General features: G+C 39.9%; 1 protein-coding gene and 1 long non-coding RNA gene across 14 annotated transcripts in view; one reads left to right on the forward strand and one right to left on the reverse strand.

The window, feature by feature from the left end:
- The window catches only part of LOC135090744 (nitric oxide synthase-like protein), a 158,033-nt gene that overhangs the window by 78,185 nt on the left and 62,348 nt on the right, over nt 1-17,500 (forward strand). The gene's annotated exons all lie outside the window — the stretch shown is intronic.
- Nucleotides 9,484-10,069, reverse strand: LOC135090876 (uncharacterized). The gene is made up of 2 exons (XR_010262156.1): nt 9,700-10,069; nt 9,484-9,664 (listed from the first exon to the last, which is right to left on the reverse strand). It is a non-coding gene; the product is annotated as an uncharacterized LOC135090876 (long non-coding RNA).

The raw sequence follows: 17,500 nt of genomic DNA on the forward strand, positions 1-17,500 counted from the left end.
CCTACTTCTCAAAGGACAAGAATCTTTCCTACATCTCATTGCGTCCAGTCTTAAGATCGCCCTCACTCAAGTGGAGGCTGACATCTCCTCCTCCTCCTCCTCCTCCTCCTCCTCCTCGTGTTTCTTTACTTTCTGCCTCCTCTTCCCCACTCCTCCTCCTCCTCCTTGCTTATCTACTTCACTTTCTCTTCTTTCTTCTTGATCCTCCTCTTCCTCCTCCTCCTCCTCTTCTTCCTATTCATCGTCCCACTTTTGCTGTTCTTTCCTCCCTCCTCCTCCTCCTCCTCCTCCTCCTCATCATCATCATCATGTTGCTTTTCGTGTAGTTTTGGTCAACTCGCCTTTATTTTTGTTGTTTTTATATATTTTTTTTTGTTGATTATCATTATCTTGTTTTTTTTCCCTCATGTTCTTTTTCTTATTCTTTTTCGTCTTCTATGTCGTATTGTACGTTCTTTTATTAACTCTCTCTCTCTCTCTCTCTCTCTCTCTCTCTCTCTCTCTCTCTCTCTCTCTCTCTCTCTCTCTCTCTCTCTCTCTCTCTCTCTCTCTCTCTCTCTCTTACAAATTAGTTTCTAGTATAACGGTATGTATTTTGTTCTTTATTAGTGCTCATGTATTTGTCTATCTATATTTATCTATTAACCTGTCTGGCCATCTATCTATTCTATCTATCCATCTACTTGTCCGTTTGTATCTGCCTGTCTGTCTATCTATATCTGTCTATCCTTCCTTTGATTTCTGTTTTTGTCTGTCTGTCTGTCTCTGTCTGTCTGTCTGTCTGTCTGTCTGTCTTTCTTCATCTACCTGTCTTCCTGCCGCAGTTTCTTCTATTTCCCTCAGTAATTGGCTCTCGTTAAGGTCTTTTTTGTTTATATTTTCCATTTGAATTTTTTCCGCCCTCATTTCCTCATCTTGGGATTGTGCAGTTTTCATTTTCTATCTTTTTACCTTTTATTTCCACGTCATGTCCGTCTGTCCGTGTGTCTGCCTGTCCGTGTTTGTGGTTTCCTTTGTTTTCCATTTATTCGTCATTCCACGTGTTTTATTTTCCACTTACTTTCCTCCCTTCCTTTATTCCTCTTGTTTGTCCTTCCTTTGTGTTATTTTGTGTTGTATTTGTCTATATGTCGGTGTTTATATATTTTGTCTTTCTTTTCTGTTTATTCCCTATTCATCTAACTCCTTTAATTGTCTACGTCTTTTTTTCAATCCTTTATTATCCCTGTTCCGTTAACACCTCTTTACGTTCTTCTACCATTTTTAATTCCTTTTTCGCTTATTCGTATCTTTTTCCCTTTTTATTCGTATTTTTCATCCTTCCTTCATCCTTCTAGTTCCTCTCTCTCTCTCTCTCTCTCTCTCTCTCTCTCTCTCTCTCTCTCTCTCTCTCTCTCTCTCTCTCTCTCTCTCTCTCTCTCTCTCTCTCTCTCTCTCTGTCGTTCCTGTCTCTTTCTTTCCCTTGTCTCCCTTTCCCTTGTCTCTCTTTCCTTTATCTCTCAACCTTACTTCATCCTTCTAGTTTATCTTCCTCTACTTTATTCTTATCCGACTTCCTTTCCCTCTTTGTCTCTTTCTCATCCTTACTTCATCGTTCTAGTTCTATCTCTGCTTTATACTCCCTTCCATCTCCCTCTCTCTCTCTCTCTGCCTCGCCTGCCTCTCCCTGTGAATGACGCAAGCCTCCTCATTTACGTGTCGCTGGAGACTCGCTAAGGATCCCGTTGTCAGTCGCTTCCGCGGTTTGTTTATATTTGACGTAGCTTGATGCTCGCTGAGTGGCCCGCCTGCACTGTTGACACTTTTTATCCCCACTCCAGGGCCCCCGTCACTGTACGAAATATCGATCTTATCTTTTGCCAGGAGTGCTATGTGCGTGTTTACAGAGAGAGAGAGAGAGAGAGAGAGAGAGAGAGAGAGAGAGAGAGAGAGAGAGAGAGAGAGAGAGAGAGAGAGATACACATTTTCTTATTGCCACGAGGTCATCTGGTCACACACACACACACACACACACACACACACACACACACACACACACACACACACACACACACACACACACACACACACACTCAAACACACACACACACACACACACACACACACACACACACACACACACAATTCAAGGTAGTGAAGAAGCGACGGAAGAAAGGAAGGAGTAGGGAGGATAGAAGAAGAGAAATAGAAAAGAGACAGGAAGAGAATGACTGTAGAAGAATGAAAGGATTAGTTATGGCATAGTTGATGAGAGAGAGAGAGAGAGAGAGAGAGAGAGAGAGAGAGAGAGAGAGAGAGAGAGAGAGAGAGAGAGAGAGAGAGCAACCTAAAAATTCTACGCTTACTACAAAAATCATGATATTCAAACTTAGGGCCTCTATAGAACCTGCCCCACATCTTGCCCCAGTAATGTTTTCTTGGCCTTCCATTCGCTGCAGGAAGAGAGACAAGGAAGGAGAGGACATGGATAAGTAAGTCTTGTATCCATTGGAGAGTAAAGGTTTATCTGATTATTTTTGTTTTATTTATTTATTTATTTTTTGGTACCTAGGTGGCGGAGGAAGAAATAGAAAACGAGTAACGAAATATAAGGGGCGTATTTTCGATGGCTGCGGAAGGGAGGACCAAGATGGCGGCTGAGATGGAAAAAAATATCATTAATAGAATATTGATGGAATAACGAATAAATAAAAGGATATACATATGAATAAAGAAAATATTGCGCTCCTTTGATGAAGGCGGAAGGACCAATATGGCGACGGAGGAAATGGGAAGTAAAATAAGAGTTTTGAAATATTAATGGAAATAAGATACAGGAAAGAAGAGTAAATAAAAAAAATGTGTATAAGGTTTTGTTTTCAGTATATATAGACAGGAAGAATGAAGACGGCGACTGAAGAAATGGAAGGAAAACCAATGAAATAGCAATGTAATATAAATGTAAATAGTTGAAAGAGCAACACGACTAAAACAAATAAATAAAGAGCCTTGTTTTCAACTTTTATCGTCAGAAAAAAATACAATGATGACGAAGGAAATTGAAAAGAAAGAGAAAAAAACCTGGAAAAAAGAGAGAATAAAAAAAAGCGTAATAAAATGTGGGTGGAAATAGTGGAAGGAAGCTCCACTATATATTTACAATTCAGATGGCGGGAGGCGACAGCACGTCCTCCCCCATGGGACGCCCGGGGCCAACTGGCGGGGTGAGGGTGACGTGGGCAGGACTCAGTGGACGAAGTATCAGTATTTCCTGTTTTCCGATTCAGTGACACCAACAGACAGACGGACAGCGCGGAGAAAGTTTGTAGGAATGACACTTGAATTAACTCGTGCAGGACGTCTGTGGAGGATGGGAGGGAAGGAAAGGGTGGTGCTCTTTGTAACACTCTTTGCTGAGAAGTTAGGAGGTAAAGCTGTCTACGGAAGTTAGGTACAGAGAGACACAGAAGTTAGAGAGAAACCTTCCTTGGGGATATAGAATGAAGAAAGAGGAAAATACTTGATAAAGAAGTTAGAGGAGTTAGAGAGAACACTTGTATATCGATAAAGAAATTAGAGAAATTACAGGGGACACTTGGAGATAAATTAGATACGCCAATTAGAGATAGATAGAGAAGGAAGAAAAATTAGAGAGAACGGGTAGAGATACAGAAGGAAAAAGAGAAGGTAGAGATAGATACAGATATGGGAGTGAACAAGAGATCGATGAAAAAGGCAGAAAAATTACAAGGAACACTTGGAGATAGCGAAATTGGGGAGAAAGAAAGACAAAGAAAAAGAGAATGTAGAGATAGACACAGATATCAGAGTGAACAATTTCTTGAGGGTAACGAAAATAGAGAAATGAGAGAACATAGAAATAGAAATAATTACAGGAGACACTTAGAAATAACGAAAAAAGAGAAATAAGAATAAGAAATTATTACAGGAGAGACTTAGAAGTAGGCAAGTTAAGAATTAATAGACAGATGACAGAGGCAGCTCTTCAACTGAGGTACGCAAGTTAAAATTTAATATAGAATGAGAAAGACCAGATTGGGGGGAGGGTGGCTTCCTCTGTAGATACATATTACTTGGGAATTCTGGGGAAGAGGCCTTGGGAGATTAGAGGGAGAGCGCTTCCTTGGAGACGAAGAAGTGATGGAGGACATAGAGAAAGGGATAGAAAAAATATAAATCTTTCCTAAAAAAAATGATGCAGAAATTGATAAAAATGAGTAAGAGAGGGAAGGTAAAAAAAATAGAGATGGAAGGTAAAGAAATAGAAAGAAAAGGCAAAGAAATAGAGGGAAGATATAGAGAGAGGGAAGGTAAAGAAATAAGGATGAGAGAGGGAAGGTAAAGAAATAAGGATGAGAGAGGGAAGGTAAAGAAATAAGGAAGAGAGAGGGAAGGTAAAGAAATAAGGAAGAGAGAGGGAAGGTAAAGAAATAAGGAAGAGAGAGGGAAGGTAAAGAAATAAGGAAGAGAGGGAAGGTAAATAAGGAAGAGAGAGGGAAGGTAAAGAAATAAGGAAGAGAGAGGGAAGGTAAAGAAATAGAGAGAGGGAAGAAAAAGAAAGAAGGAAGATAGAAATAAGAAAGAAGGAAGATAAAGAAATAAGAAAGAGAGAGGGAAGATAAAGAAATAAGAGAGAAGGAAGATAAAGAAATAAGGAAGAAAGAGGGAAGATGAAGTAAGGGAGAGAAAAAGAGAGAAGGAAGATAAAGAAATAAGGAAGAAAGAGGGAAGATGAAGTAAGGGAGAGAGAGAGAGAGAGAGAGAGAGAGAGAGAGAGAGAGAGAGAGAGAGAGAGAGAGAGAGAAGGAAGGTAAAGAAATAGACAAAGGGAAGATAAAGAAATAAGGAATAGAAAGGAAAGATAAAAGCAGAATACTTATATAAACATGCACATAATGACATGAATGATTTAAAAAGAGGATTTCAAAATGACTTAATGAGATGTAATTATTTCCTTCCCTTCCTCTCCTTAACACGCTGCAGGTGAAGTTAGAGGGAAGTTAAAGGGTTGACAGACATTACTAGCAATTTGAGTCAGTAGCTGGTTGAGTTAAGGATGATTTAATGCTTCTTTTTTTCCCCCCTTCAACTCTTGCTGGTGATGAGGTAAGACAGCTGGAGGAAAGTTACTAGAGTGAATCTCAGGTTAACTCATTCTCAAGGCAGGGAACACTTAACCAGTCATCTGCTTCACGGCTTCTTCAATAATCACTTTTTTTTTTTTTCCATAGTTGAGTGTTACGTACTGAAAAAAGACAAACTAAACCTTTTATATTTTTTTGTATCCATGCGTATTATTATTATTATTATTATTATTATTATTATTATTATTATTATTATTATTATTATTATTATTATTATTATTAGACAGTTTTGTAACATTTTATACTCCTTTAAATTAAGAAAAATGAAAAACAGCAACAAGGATTTAACTCATAACGCTTTTAGACTCGCCTGAATGAAGAGGAAAACAACAAAAACTCAAGCAAACTCTTATTTACTCACTCGAACATTGAAGACGTCACATTTTTAGCCTCGTTTGAATGAAAAGAAAAGAAATCAAAGCAACCACATTATAAATAACTAAGAATAGAGGAAAAATTGGTAACAAGTGAAAAAAATCGAAAATGGACACGTGACTTAACTGTAGCGCGAGGATTTACCCGAAGGAGCCTTGGCCTAATTTACCTGAAGAAGAGGTGCATTAAGGAACAAAACCTCACGTGATTAGTGGAGAGAGTGAAGTGAGAGTGAAGTGAGAGGCTGCTGAAAGGACGCCAGAGAAACAGAAAGGAAAGAAACTACCAGTGCGCACATTCTCTCTCTCTCTCTCTCTCTCTCTCTCTCTCTCTCTCTCTCTCTCTCTCTCTCTCTCTCTCTCTCTCTCTCTCTCTCTCTCTCTCTCTCTCTGCAAAAAAAAAAATGTATATATGAAATTGAATACGTAAATCAGTAAAGAAAATAAAAAAAAAAGAGCGGAAAAATGAAATCGATAACAAATAAGAATGAAGGAAGTAAGAATTATGAGTTGAAATGGAAGTGAAATAAAGAATGTAAATAGAAAATAAAACAATGTAAATAGATCCAAAGAAACACAAAAAAATACCTTCTCCATTTGTACCTTTCCTGGAATTCTTCTCCCTCTACTACTAAGCTTCCCTCCTCCTCCTCCTCCTCCTCCTCCTCCTCCTCCTCCTCCTCCTCCTTCTTTTCCCTCTGAGATCCTTCCACTGATTGTCTCCTCTCCTCTCTCTCTTCTCTTCTCTCCCATACTAATCCTCCTCCTCCTCCTCCTCCTCCTCCTCCTCCTCCTCCTCCTCCTCCTCCTCCTCCTCCTCCTCCTCCTCCTCTTCCTCTCTCTTCTCTGTCTCCCCTCGTTGATCTAACTTCCTCCTCGTCACACACTCTCTGACTGTGATTTATTCTCTCTCTCTCTCTCTCTCTCTCTCTCTCTCTCTCTCTCTCTCTCTCTCTCTCTCTCTCTCTCTCTCTCTCTCTCTCTCTCTCTCTCTCTCTCTCTCTCTCTCTCTCTCTCGTATTAACAGCAAGATTCAACTCACTTTCACGACCATAAATTTCTCGACACAATTTTTGTCTTAATGCTTTAGTGTCGATTTTTTCTTGATTTTTTATTTCCTTCATTTTTCTTAGTTGAGTTTTCACGTCTCTTTCGCATTATTATTATTATTATTATTATTTATTATTATTATTATTATTATTATTATTATTATTATTATTATTATTATTATTACTGTATTCAGTCTTTTTCGCTTTGGATGAGGGAAAGAGAGAATATTCAATGTTTTTCGCTTTGGATGAGAGAGAGAGAGAGAGAGAGAGAGAGAGAGAGAGAGAGAGAGAGAGAGAGAGAGAGAGAGAGAGAGAGAGAGACATAACAGCACCCAAATGGCCGATAAATAAAGACAAAACTTAAAAATCTGTCATACTTTCCTCCCGCCAGCTTTTTTTACCTGTAATTTTTCGACTGTTAACCGGTTATTTTCCCTACAATTATTTTTATTATTATTAGCGTTTTACCGGCGGCGAGTGGCGAAGTGTTAAAGTGAATGTTTCCGCACGCTAGCGACGCCCGTGCCGATGGTCACCTCCACGCCACTGCCAGTGTTATAGTGGCGCTGTTGTTGTTGTTGTTGTTGTTGTTGTTGTTGTCGTCGTCGTCATCGTCTTTTATGGTTTTCGTTATATTTGTTATTTCATTTTTTTCTCTTCCCTTTTTTTTCCTGCTTCTCCGGCTCCTTTTTTTTTTTTTTTCTTCCTGCTTCTCTTGTTTCTCTACCTCAAATTCCTTCTCCTGCATCTCCTCCTCCTCCTCCTTCGTTTCATTAATTTCTTTTTCCTTTACCTCTTCCTTGTTTTTTGTTCTTTTGAATTATTATTGTTCTTCATTATTATTATTATTATTATTATTATTATTATTATTATTATTATTGTTTTTATCAGTGTTGTTGAGTTGTAATATTAATTAATCACAATACATTAACGTTTTTCACCCTGTATAAGATAATTAATTAATCATATTTTAATAACTAGAAAACCACAACATTTTTACACTTTTCCCTTTTGTAATTTATAATACGTAATCATGCGGTGTATTTTCAACGTAATCAACTTTGTCCACCACCAGAGCACTTCAATACTTCACTTTTAAACACGTTATGTAGTTTGACTTTTGTTTATTTCACAAATTGAGAACCGCACATTATTCAACTTGTTCCTTTCTCACTATCACTGAATGTAGGTTTATCGCTTTAATAAGTCAGAACACACACACACACACACACACACACACACACACACACACACACACACACACACACACAGACTCACTTTTAGCATTTCCCATCCATGGATTTGTTATTCTGTTTCTTTATCATTTTTTGACAGCTAGAACCACAATATTTTAGCAATTTTCCACCTTCTATACATTACTTAACTATTCTAGGTTGACTACTACAACATTCTACAGTACAGTTACTTTAAGAATTTAAGAAGTCGGAAACTGTATACCTACAATATTGTAATAATTTTCCACTTTAACTTTAACTCATTTATAATTCAGTGTTACAGTACCACATTCATAAACCGAGAATCATAATATTAAACCTTTTTTTTTTTATTTGCTTCAGTCACTCGTACGTTTCACAAGTAGAAAATCACAATACTATAGTTTTTTTTTTACCTTGCTCATCATTATTTTACCACATTATAGCGTCAAGGACCACATTATTTAAAATTTTTCATTTTGCATCTCATTTTAAGGTTACTTTATCAATATAACAAGTCGAACACAACAATAATGTCACACTTTTCACCTAGTGGTTATCAATTACACTCACTTTACTACATTACAAACTCAACAACATTTTAACATTTTCCTTTTCACCTTTCATTTATACTTTACAAATTCGACAACCTAAGAATGACAAGATTTTAAGTTTTCTTCCTGTATATTATAATTTACACTTTACGACATTATAAACTCAAAGAATACCATTTTAACTTTTTCTTTCATTTACATTTGCTTGACAATTTACAAAAAAAAAAAAGTTCTTTATATTTTCCATCCTTGTATTCATCATCTACACTTCTTCAGCGCATTATAATCTCAAACAACACAACGCTAACATTTTTTCACTTTCGTACATTTTCTTTCGTTTTATTCTTTCATTACATCACAAATTACAAAGTCGAAAATCCTCGATATAATACATTTCCCATCCTTATATTTATCATCTACACCACCAAATACATTATTAACTCAAATACCACAACACTTTAACATTTTTCACCTTTGTACACATTTTTTCAACGTTATTCTTGCACATTTCACCGGTTTACATTTTCCGGCCTTGTACGCGCATATTGTTCATATTGTTTAGCGTTTGCCATTTTTCAGCAGCATCGTCACAGCACTCCCACATTTCCGCAGCACACGCCGGCACATCGCGTCTATCAAAAAGATCGGCCGCGTGCACTGAAATAATGAAAGAAGCACCACAATTTTGCTCTATCATTTAGTGTGTTCATTGGAAGCGAGCCTAGACTACTGGTGCTGTTTCTCTCTCTCTCTCTCTCTCTCTCTCTCTCTCTCTCTCTCTCTCTCTCTCTCTCTCTCTCTCTCTCTCTCTCTCTCTCATATCTTTTTCTTGGTTCTAGGACAACTGAACCAGTGACAACTGAACCAGTGACAACTGAACCAGTGACAACTGAACAAGTGGACGACTGAACCAGTGGACAATTGAACCAGTGACAACTGAACCTGTGGACGACTGAACCAGTGGACGACTGAACCAGTGGGCAATTGAACCAGTGACAACTGAACCTGTGGTCGACTGAACCAGTGGGCAATTGAACCAGTAAAAACTGCACCAGTCGACAAGTGACAATGAAACCAGAAAAAAATGGTAACAAAAGCATATTAAAATTCATTCATTAAGAAAGATTTACCAATGCATCATGAACTAGTGGCGATACTATGGTTCAGTAGTTTTTAGAATCATTCATGTAGTAAAAATATAAACCAACTGATATAATCACATATAGTGCACTACAGTGTCCCCTATTTACACGACCTGCATATTAGCTACTGCTCGCAAATACAGGAGCTTATCTACTTCAGCTCTATACATCTTAATTTTAGTGGCTAACCTAACCTAACCTAACCTAACCTAACCTAACCTAACCTAACCTAACCTAACCTAACCTAACCTAACCTAACCTAACCTAACCTAACCTAACCTAACCTAACCTAACCTAACCTATGCCGTAGCAAACAGATAACATTTTTTGACACTGGTTCAATTGTCACTGGTTCAGTTGTCACTGGTTCAGTTGTCACTGGTTCAATTGTCACTGGTTCAGTTGTCACTGGTTTAGTTGTCCACTGGTTCAGTTGTCACTGGTTCAGTGGTTCACTGGTTCAGTTGTCCACTGGTTCAGTTGTCCACTGGTTCAGTTGTCCACTGGCTCAGTTGTCCACTGGTCCAATTGTCACTGGTCCAATTGTCACTGGTTCAGTTGTCACTGGTTCAGTTGTCCGGGCACCCTTTTTCTTCCTTCCCATATACCTTTATCTTCACTACCATGCTTCCTCTTTATTCTTTCCCACGTTCCTGATCACCATGTCTGTCTTTCTCTTCTTCCTTTTCTTCCTATCTTTCCCTCCATTCCGTGCCTCCTTTCCTCTTTTCTTCCATTTCGTACGTATATTTCTCCTTTCTTCATATTTTCTCTCCTGTTTCATACGTCTTTTCCTTCCATTCATTTTTTTCTTTCTTTTTCCAGCATTCGTTGTCTCTCATCCTTTTCTTTCATTCCATACCTACTTGTTCTATTATCTTCTATTCTGTTCTATTTATTCTACTCCCTAATTCTTTTCTTCCATCACTTACATATTCTAATATTTTCTATTCTGTTCTTTTTCTATTCCCTCACTCTTTTCTTCCTTCTCATATCATCTCTCCGGCCCCTCACCTCCTTACCTACTATACCCTGTTACTCTCTCTCTCTCTCTCTCTCTCTCTCTCTCTCTCTCTCTCTCTCTCTCTCTCTCTCTCTCTCTCTCTCTCTCTCTCTCTCTCTCTCTCTCTCTCTCTCTCTCTCTCTCTCTCTCCTCTACGTGTGACACCTCATTCATCTCCCTCGTTAAGGAAGAGAATTGAGTCTCTCTACGTGGCGTTTCGTTGTGATTAGTCATTGTTTACGACACATTATGGCCCGGCAATCAGAGAGAGAGAGAGAGAGAGAGAGAGAGAGAGAGAGAGAGAGAGGGAAGGGTCACAGGTCAGCCGTCGCTCAGTGAAAGATTAATCGAGTATTGAGTGAGTTGGAATAATAATGATAATTGTAAAAGTGAAGGAGTATGATTGTAAAAGTTTGTGTGTGTGTGTGTGTGTGTGTGTGTGTGTGTGTGTGTGTGTGTGTGTGTGTGTGTGTGTGTGTGTGTGTGTGTGTGTAAGTAAGGAGAGGAAAAAACAGGTAAAAACGTCAACATTTTCCAGGAGGAGATGGTGGTGGTGGAAAAGAGAGAGAGAGAGAGAGAGAGAGAGAGAGAGAGAGAGAGAGAGAGAGAGAGAGAGAGAGAGAGAGAGAGATTGTAGTGTAGGTGGTGGGTAGGAAAGGTTGGTGGGCGTGATGTGGAAGATTGATTAGAGAGAGAGAGAGAGAGAGAGAGAGAGAGAGAGAGAGAGAGAGAGAGAGAGAGAGAGAGAGAGAGAGAGAGAGAGAGAGAGAGAGAGAGAGTCCTTAAGTGGTAAGAGCATTTTGTTGGAACGCGTGAAACTCCACCAAGAGAGAGAGAGAGAGAGAGAGAGAGAGAGAGAGAGAGAGAGAGAGAGAGAGAGAGAGAGAGAGAGAGAGAGAGAGAGAGAGAGAGAGACAAGACACAAGACAGTCCCGCGGCGGAGATGGCCCACTAAATTCTGTTCCTTCCTTCCCTTCCTTGTTTAATCTCGCCTTCGTTCTCCCGCGGTTTTCCTCCCTCCTTAGTTTCCCTCGTTTCTCTTCCCAGTGTTTTTCTTAGGGAGAGAGAGAGAGGGGATGGGAGAGTTCACTAGTTTCTCTGTCTTATTTCTCTTTTACCTCTTCGTTGTTAATTTAGTTTTATTTTTGTATGTTGGTGTTTATTAAGCTACACTTTTTTTTTTTTTATCTCCAGTGTATTTCTCCTTTTTTGTCTTGTGTATTTTCTTATTTTCTGTTTTCATTTCCATTTTTTCCTCTGATTTCCCATTCTCTTATTTTTCGCTTTTTTCCCTTCTTACTTTGCGCTCATGCCATTCTCCTTCCTACCCTCAAATATTTTCCTTTTCTTCTTCACCAACAAATTTTCTTTCTTTACCTACTTTTTTTTTTTTTTTGCTCTTCTTGATCTTTCTCAGTTACTCCCCACTTTTTTCTCCTGACATTACTTCTCCTCTCTTTTGTTCATTTTCTTTCTCTCTCCCGCTGTAAATGTTCCCTTCTCTTTTCCCTTCTTATCCTCTCCTTCATCCATCCTCCTTCACCCTCTTATCTATTCCCAATCTTGCGTCATTTACAACCAACTCTCTTTTTTCCATTATTTCTTCCTTCGACCCGTATTCAGAAACGCTTTGCTCTTTCACCACGACTATTTCCAAAAGCCACAGAGATTATTATCGAGGTTCTGAAGACTGTTTCTCCTGTTGATAATATAAAACTCTGCCTATGTGTCACTCGAGCCATAAAAAAAACACCCTTAAAAACCCATTTAACTTCAACTAGAGGCCTTTGAAAGTAGTGGAGATGCGGGCAGGAGTGTTTCAAAATATAGTCCTCATTGTCTCTCTCCTTTTCTCGTCCAGCAGCTTCTCAATTTCTTCCCACATACTTATTCTCCCCCCTCTTTCCCTCTCATTTATAGGGTCCTTTAGACAGCCAGTGACAGCGCCGCCACCTGGGTTCGGGGTATCGCGTGCTTTAAAGGGACAGATAGCATTATGGAGAGCCGCTCTTATCACCCGGCTGTCACTCCTTGATGTTATCGCGGCCACTCTCCCATTAGCTGCCGCGCGATGGTGGTAAACCCTTGCTGTGGTATGGACACTTATTCCATTAATGGTGGTTAGCTTTTATGGTGGGAGGGTCGAGGGGGTGTTGGATGGGTGTGAGGGGAGGCTTGGGAGTGGTTGTGAGGGGTGTGGGAGTGTGTAGGGTGTTTTGGGAGGTTGTTCAGAGTCTGGAAAAGTGGAGGAGAGTTGGGAAAGTGCGAGGGAGCATAGAAGGATAATGTGAGTGGATAATGTGAGTTTGTTGGAAGAGTGTTGGTTGGGTGTAAGAGAGTATGGAAGGTTCGTGGGATGGAGTTGGAGAGTGACTAGGTGTGAAAAGGGTTTGGTAGGGGGTGGTGGGAGGGTGTAGGGTGTAGTGGTCGCCATTTATGACCCATTCCGTGTTATCATGAATGCCATCACTTTTGTTAAGGACGCGTAATGAATAGTGTTAGGTAATGCTCTTTTTCGTCTGCGTCATAAACGTGAACTTATAATCCTGAGTGTGGACGTTATTAAAGGTGATGCTGGTGATGTGTTTTTGTTACGGGACCTGCAAGGCATTTCAATTTGGGTTTTTGATTGCTTGCGTATTGTTAAGTGTTATTTAATGTAACGATGATATTAATGTATGGGAACTACACTAATCGATATAAAAACAATTGATTTTGTATTTTTGTTTGGGTATTATGTTTTGAACTCTTATTAAGTTGTGTTTTTCTGTTCGTAATATCGTTATAAAAATCCTATATTAGATTCAATATTTTTTTGTAATTATAATATTCAGTACCTCTTTAATAGATTCTGTGTTTTCAAGATTATGTTTTCATCTGGTAATATATTTATACCTCACTTGACAGATTCCATATTTTTCTAATGGTAATATATTTAAACCTCATTTGTTATTCATTCACACTGATTCATACTGTTACATAGCCAAGCCGTTCACAATTCATCTATAATTCACTTGCTGCTCGTCATTCTTACAAAATTCGCGTCTTGGCTCCTCCCTTACTACTTCCCACGTTCACACCCTCCCTCAATCAATGCTGCGGCGCCATTCAGTAAATCAGTCAGTGAACATCCACGCTGATCTCAGCACCCCTGCCCACGCCTCGCCCCGCGCCGCCGCCTCTGCTTCTTTTTGCTCAGACACCTCATCACGTTATTTTCCCTCCACTCATTGAGCCAAGGAATTACTGCTACTGCTATCACTACTACTATTACTACTGATACAACTATTACTACTACTGGTACTAATGTTACTACTGATACAACTATTACTACTACTGGTACTATTTCTATTGTTACTGGTATTCTATTACCATTGCTACTACTACTACTACTACTACTACTACTACTACTACTACTACTGATGCCAGTTCCTCAAGAAAATAATCCATAATTATGTCTTAAAACTACTACTACTACAACTACTATTACTATTTCTACTACTACTACTACAATTGCCACCACCACCACCAACACCATCAACAACAACAAAAAACAAAACATTCTTACCCGTCACAACTCTACGGTCGCACACACTCACATTTCACTACCACCCACCACTTCCTCACTATTCTCGCCACGTCTCTCCCTTCACCCTGACATCCTCTCACCCTCTCCACCTTGCTGATAACCTTAATTGCACCACTGATAAGAGCGATAAAGGCGCTGATAGAAGCCCCACCATCACCCACATCCCATAAGGTTCAATATTTCATAAGAGTGGAAGGTTTTCAATTCTATGTATTTATTGGTACGTGTTCTTGTGTCCATTATCAGGTTTTTTTCCCGTTTTCTTTCTTCTCTACCTCCCTCTCTCTCCCTCTCGTGTTTTCTCATCCGTCTCTCATCTTTATCTCGTTAATTAGGTAATGGTCAGTGTAAGTGTAATTATTTTATTTTTCCTTGGTGTTGTTACTTGTTTGTGTAATGGGTTTTTGTGTGTAATTAGTTTTATATTAATTTTCTAGTCTTTTGTTAAGGGATTTATTTTCTTGTTTCTTTTTTTCCTTTTTCTTTTTATTTCTCCCTTTCTGTTCCCTTTTTTTCTCCCTCCCTTTACTTTTTTTATTATTTTTTCCCCCTCTCACATTCCTATCGTTCTTGATTATATTAGCAGAGAGACTGTCGTTTTCTTTCCATGTATAGTTGTCATCATCATCATCATCATCACCATCATCATCATCATCATCATCAGCTCGCATGTTTTATGTAATACAACACAACAGTGACCTTTTTGCATCACAACTTCTCGTCTTTGTCATTCCATTTCGATATTCCTTGATAAACTCAGGCTGCAGATTGGAAGATAAACACACACACACACACACACACACACACACACACACACACACACACACACACACACAACACCTGCCCAGTTTCCTAAATATTGGTCTGTGTAGGTCTTTCCGGATCAAAAACTTTGGGTCTGCTTTGAGAAAATGAGAGAGAGAGAGAGAGAGAGAGAGAGAGAGAGAGAGAGAGAGAGAGAGAGAGAGAGAGAGAGAGAGAGAGAGAGAGGTGAGTATGATATAGAACCTTCCCCTCTCTCTCTCTCTCACACCACCGCTCACTCTCCCTGCTGTTTTATATTCACCACTCTCACTTCACCTCATCCATCAAGGCAAGCAGTCACTCTCCCACTCTCCCTCTCCCCCTTACTCTCACCTCCCCCTTCTTTCTTCTCACCCTCCTTTCCTCAACACGTCTATCACCCCCATTATTTTTTTCTTACACGTATATTTCTCTCTCTCTCTCTCTCTCTCTCTCTCTCTCTCTCTCTCTCTCTCTCTCTCTCTCTCTCTCTCTCTCTCTCTCTCTCTCTCTCTCTCTCTCTCTCTCTCTCTCCACTCACAAGACAAGTAGGCATTGACATCCCACTCTCACCTCACTCTCTTCTCTCTCTCTCACTCATCGCCTCTCACTCACTCACTCGCTCACTAATTTCAAACTATTATATTCTCTTTAGTTTCCCTTCCCTTAGTCATATTTTGCTCCACATTCTCTCTCTCTCTCTCTCTCTCTCTCTCTCTCTCTCTCTCTCTCTCTCTCTCTCTCTCTCTCTCTCTCTCTCTCTCTCTCTCTCTCTCTCTCTCTCTCTCTCTCTGATAACCTCTCACTTTATTTACTCACTTAACCTCTTCCTTCTCTCTCTTCTTCCTTTCCCTTCTTTATTCCCCTCTCACTCTCCCCTCTCACTCTCCCTAGCCTCTCATCTAGCTTATCTTTCTTCCCCTCTCACTTCGTTATTCCCTCCTCTATTTTCCTCCCCTTCAATCGTTACTTCTCCCCTTACTCTCCCACGTTCCCTCTCACTCTTACTCTCACTTCTGTACCTCATCACCTCTCTCACTCCCCTCATCCCCGTATTGTCATTCATTCATATTCCCATCCCCTCTCTTCCATCCCCTCTTTCCTCCTCGCTTTTCTCCTTCCTTTTCTCTCTCTCACTCATCTTTTTCACGAGCAAACACTCAAAAAGTAACACAAAGGAGCTTTTTCTCAACACTCTACAACATCAAAAGTGTGTGTGTGTGTGTGTGTGTGTGTGTGTGTGTGTGTGTGTGTGTGTGTGTGTGTGTGTGTGTGTGTGCCACGTGTCTCTGGAAATTAAGAGCAGTAGAAGGGGTCTTTTATTTCTTTATCTTTTCTTATTTATTTACTTTTTTTGTGTAGAATATTTGCTCACTTTCTTTACGTTCTTTTTTGTCTTTTGAAACCACTTATTTTTTTTTATTTCCTTTTAAAAGTAAAAAAATGAAAGTAAAATGAAGTACAAGCATTTTTATTTAATCTTATTTGTTGAGTAATAGTTAATTTACCTCTCTCTCTCTCTCTCTCTCTCTCTCTCTCTCTCTCTCTCTCTCTCTCTCTCTCTCTCTCTCTCTCTCTCTCTCTCTCTCTCTCTCTGCTGACAATCGCTAACTAGGGAAAATGTAATCCCCTTATTAAAAATGCGTGCTATTTGGGATAGATGGATGAGGAGGAGGAGGAGGAGGAGGAGGAGACGAAGTTATCAATCCTGTAAGCCTCACAACCCATATAGCTTAGTACACACACACACACACACACACACACACACACACACACACACACACACACACACACACACCTGTCACCACTTCACTTCAAATATTGTCACTCGACGCACTTCCATTTGACCTGGGTATAATTCTCTCTCTCTCTCTCTCTCTCTCTCTCTCTCTCTCTCTCTCTCTCTCTCTCTCTCTCTCTCTCTCTCTCTCTCTCTCTCTCTCTCTCTCTCTCTCTCTCTCTCTCTCTCTCTCTCTCTCTCTCTCTCCCCCCCCCACCCACACACACACATATATCTGTACTCACAACACACACATGCATCTTCCATCAATCCACTTCTTCCATCTTTCCCTCCCACAACACACTTACCTCTTTGCAAACCTACCTTATTTTACCTGCGCACCCTTCCTTCCTTCCCACACCTGCCATTTCCGTCACACATGCCCCCATCCCCCCTGTCACGCCGCGTACCTGTCCGCTGCCGTCACAGGTGAGGTGGGTGATTGACTTCTAAACAGCGATGGGGGGAGTTAATATTCTCACCTGTGATGGAGTCTGCAGGCCGACCCATCTTGAGGGAAATTGGAGGTGGGAGGAAAGGGGAGAAAGTCAGGGGGTGAGAGGGGAGGAGCGTGAGAGAGGGAGGGAAGGGAGAGAAATGTGTTATTGATGTAGAATGAAGGTGAGGTAGATTCTTAGTTTGTCAGAAAAGTACTTGGTAGCAACAGTCTTCCTCCTCCTCCTCCTCCTCCTCCTTCTTCTCCCCCTTTTCTGTTTTCCATTATTTGTACTTTTAATCCTCCTTCCCATCCTTCTGTTCCTCCTCGTTCAGTCTAAACGTTTGTTCGTCTTTCTCTCCAATTTCTGTCTCTTTCTCCCCATATATTCTTTTTATCTTCCTCATCGTCTTCCTCGTCAAAAAAGTA

Source organism: Scylla paramamosain, chromosome 36, assembly GCF_035594125.1.
Source record: "Scylla paramamosain isolate STU-SP2022 chromosome 36, ASM3559412v1, whole genome shotgun sequence".
Classification (NCBI taxonomy): domain Eukaryota; kingdom Metazoa; phylum Arthropoda; class Malacostraca; order Decapoda; family Portunidae; genus Scylla; species Scylla paramamosain.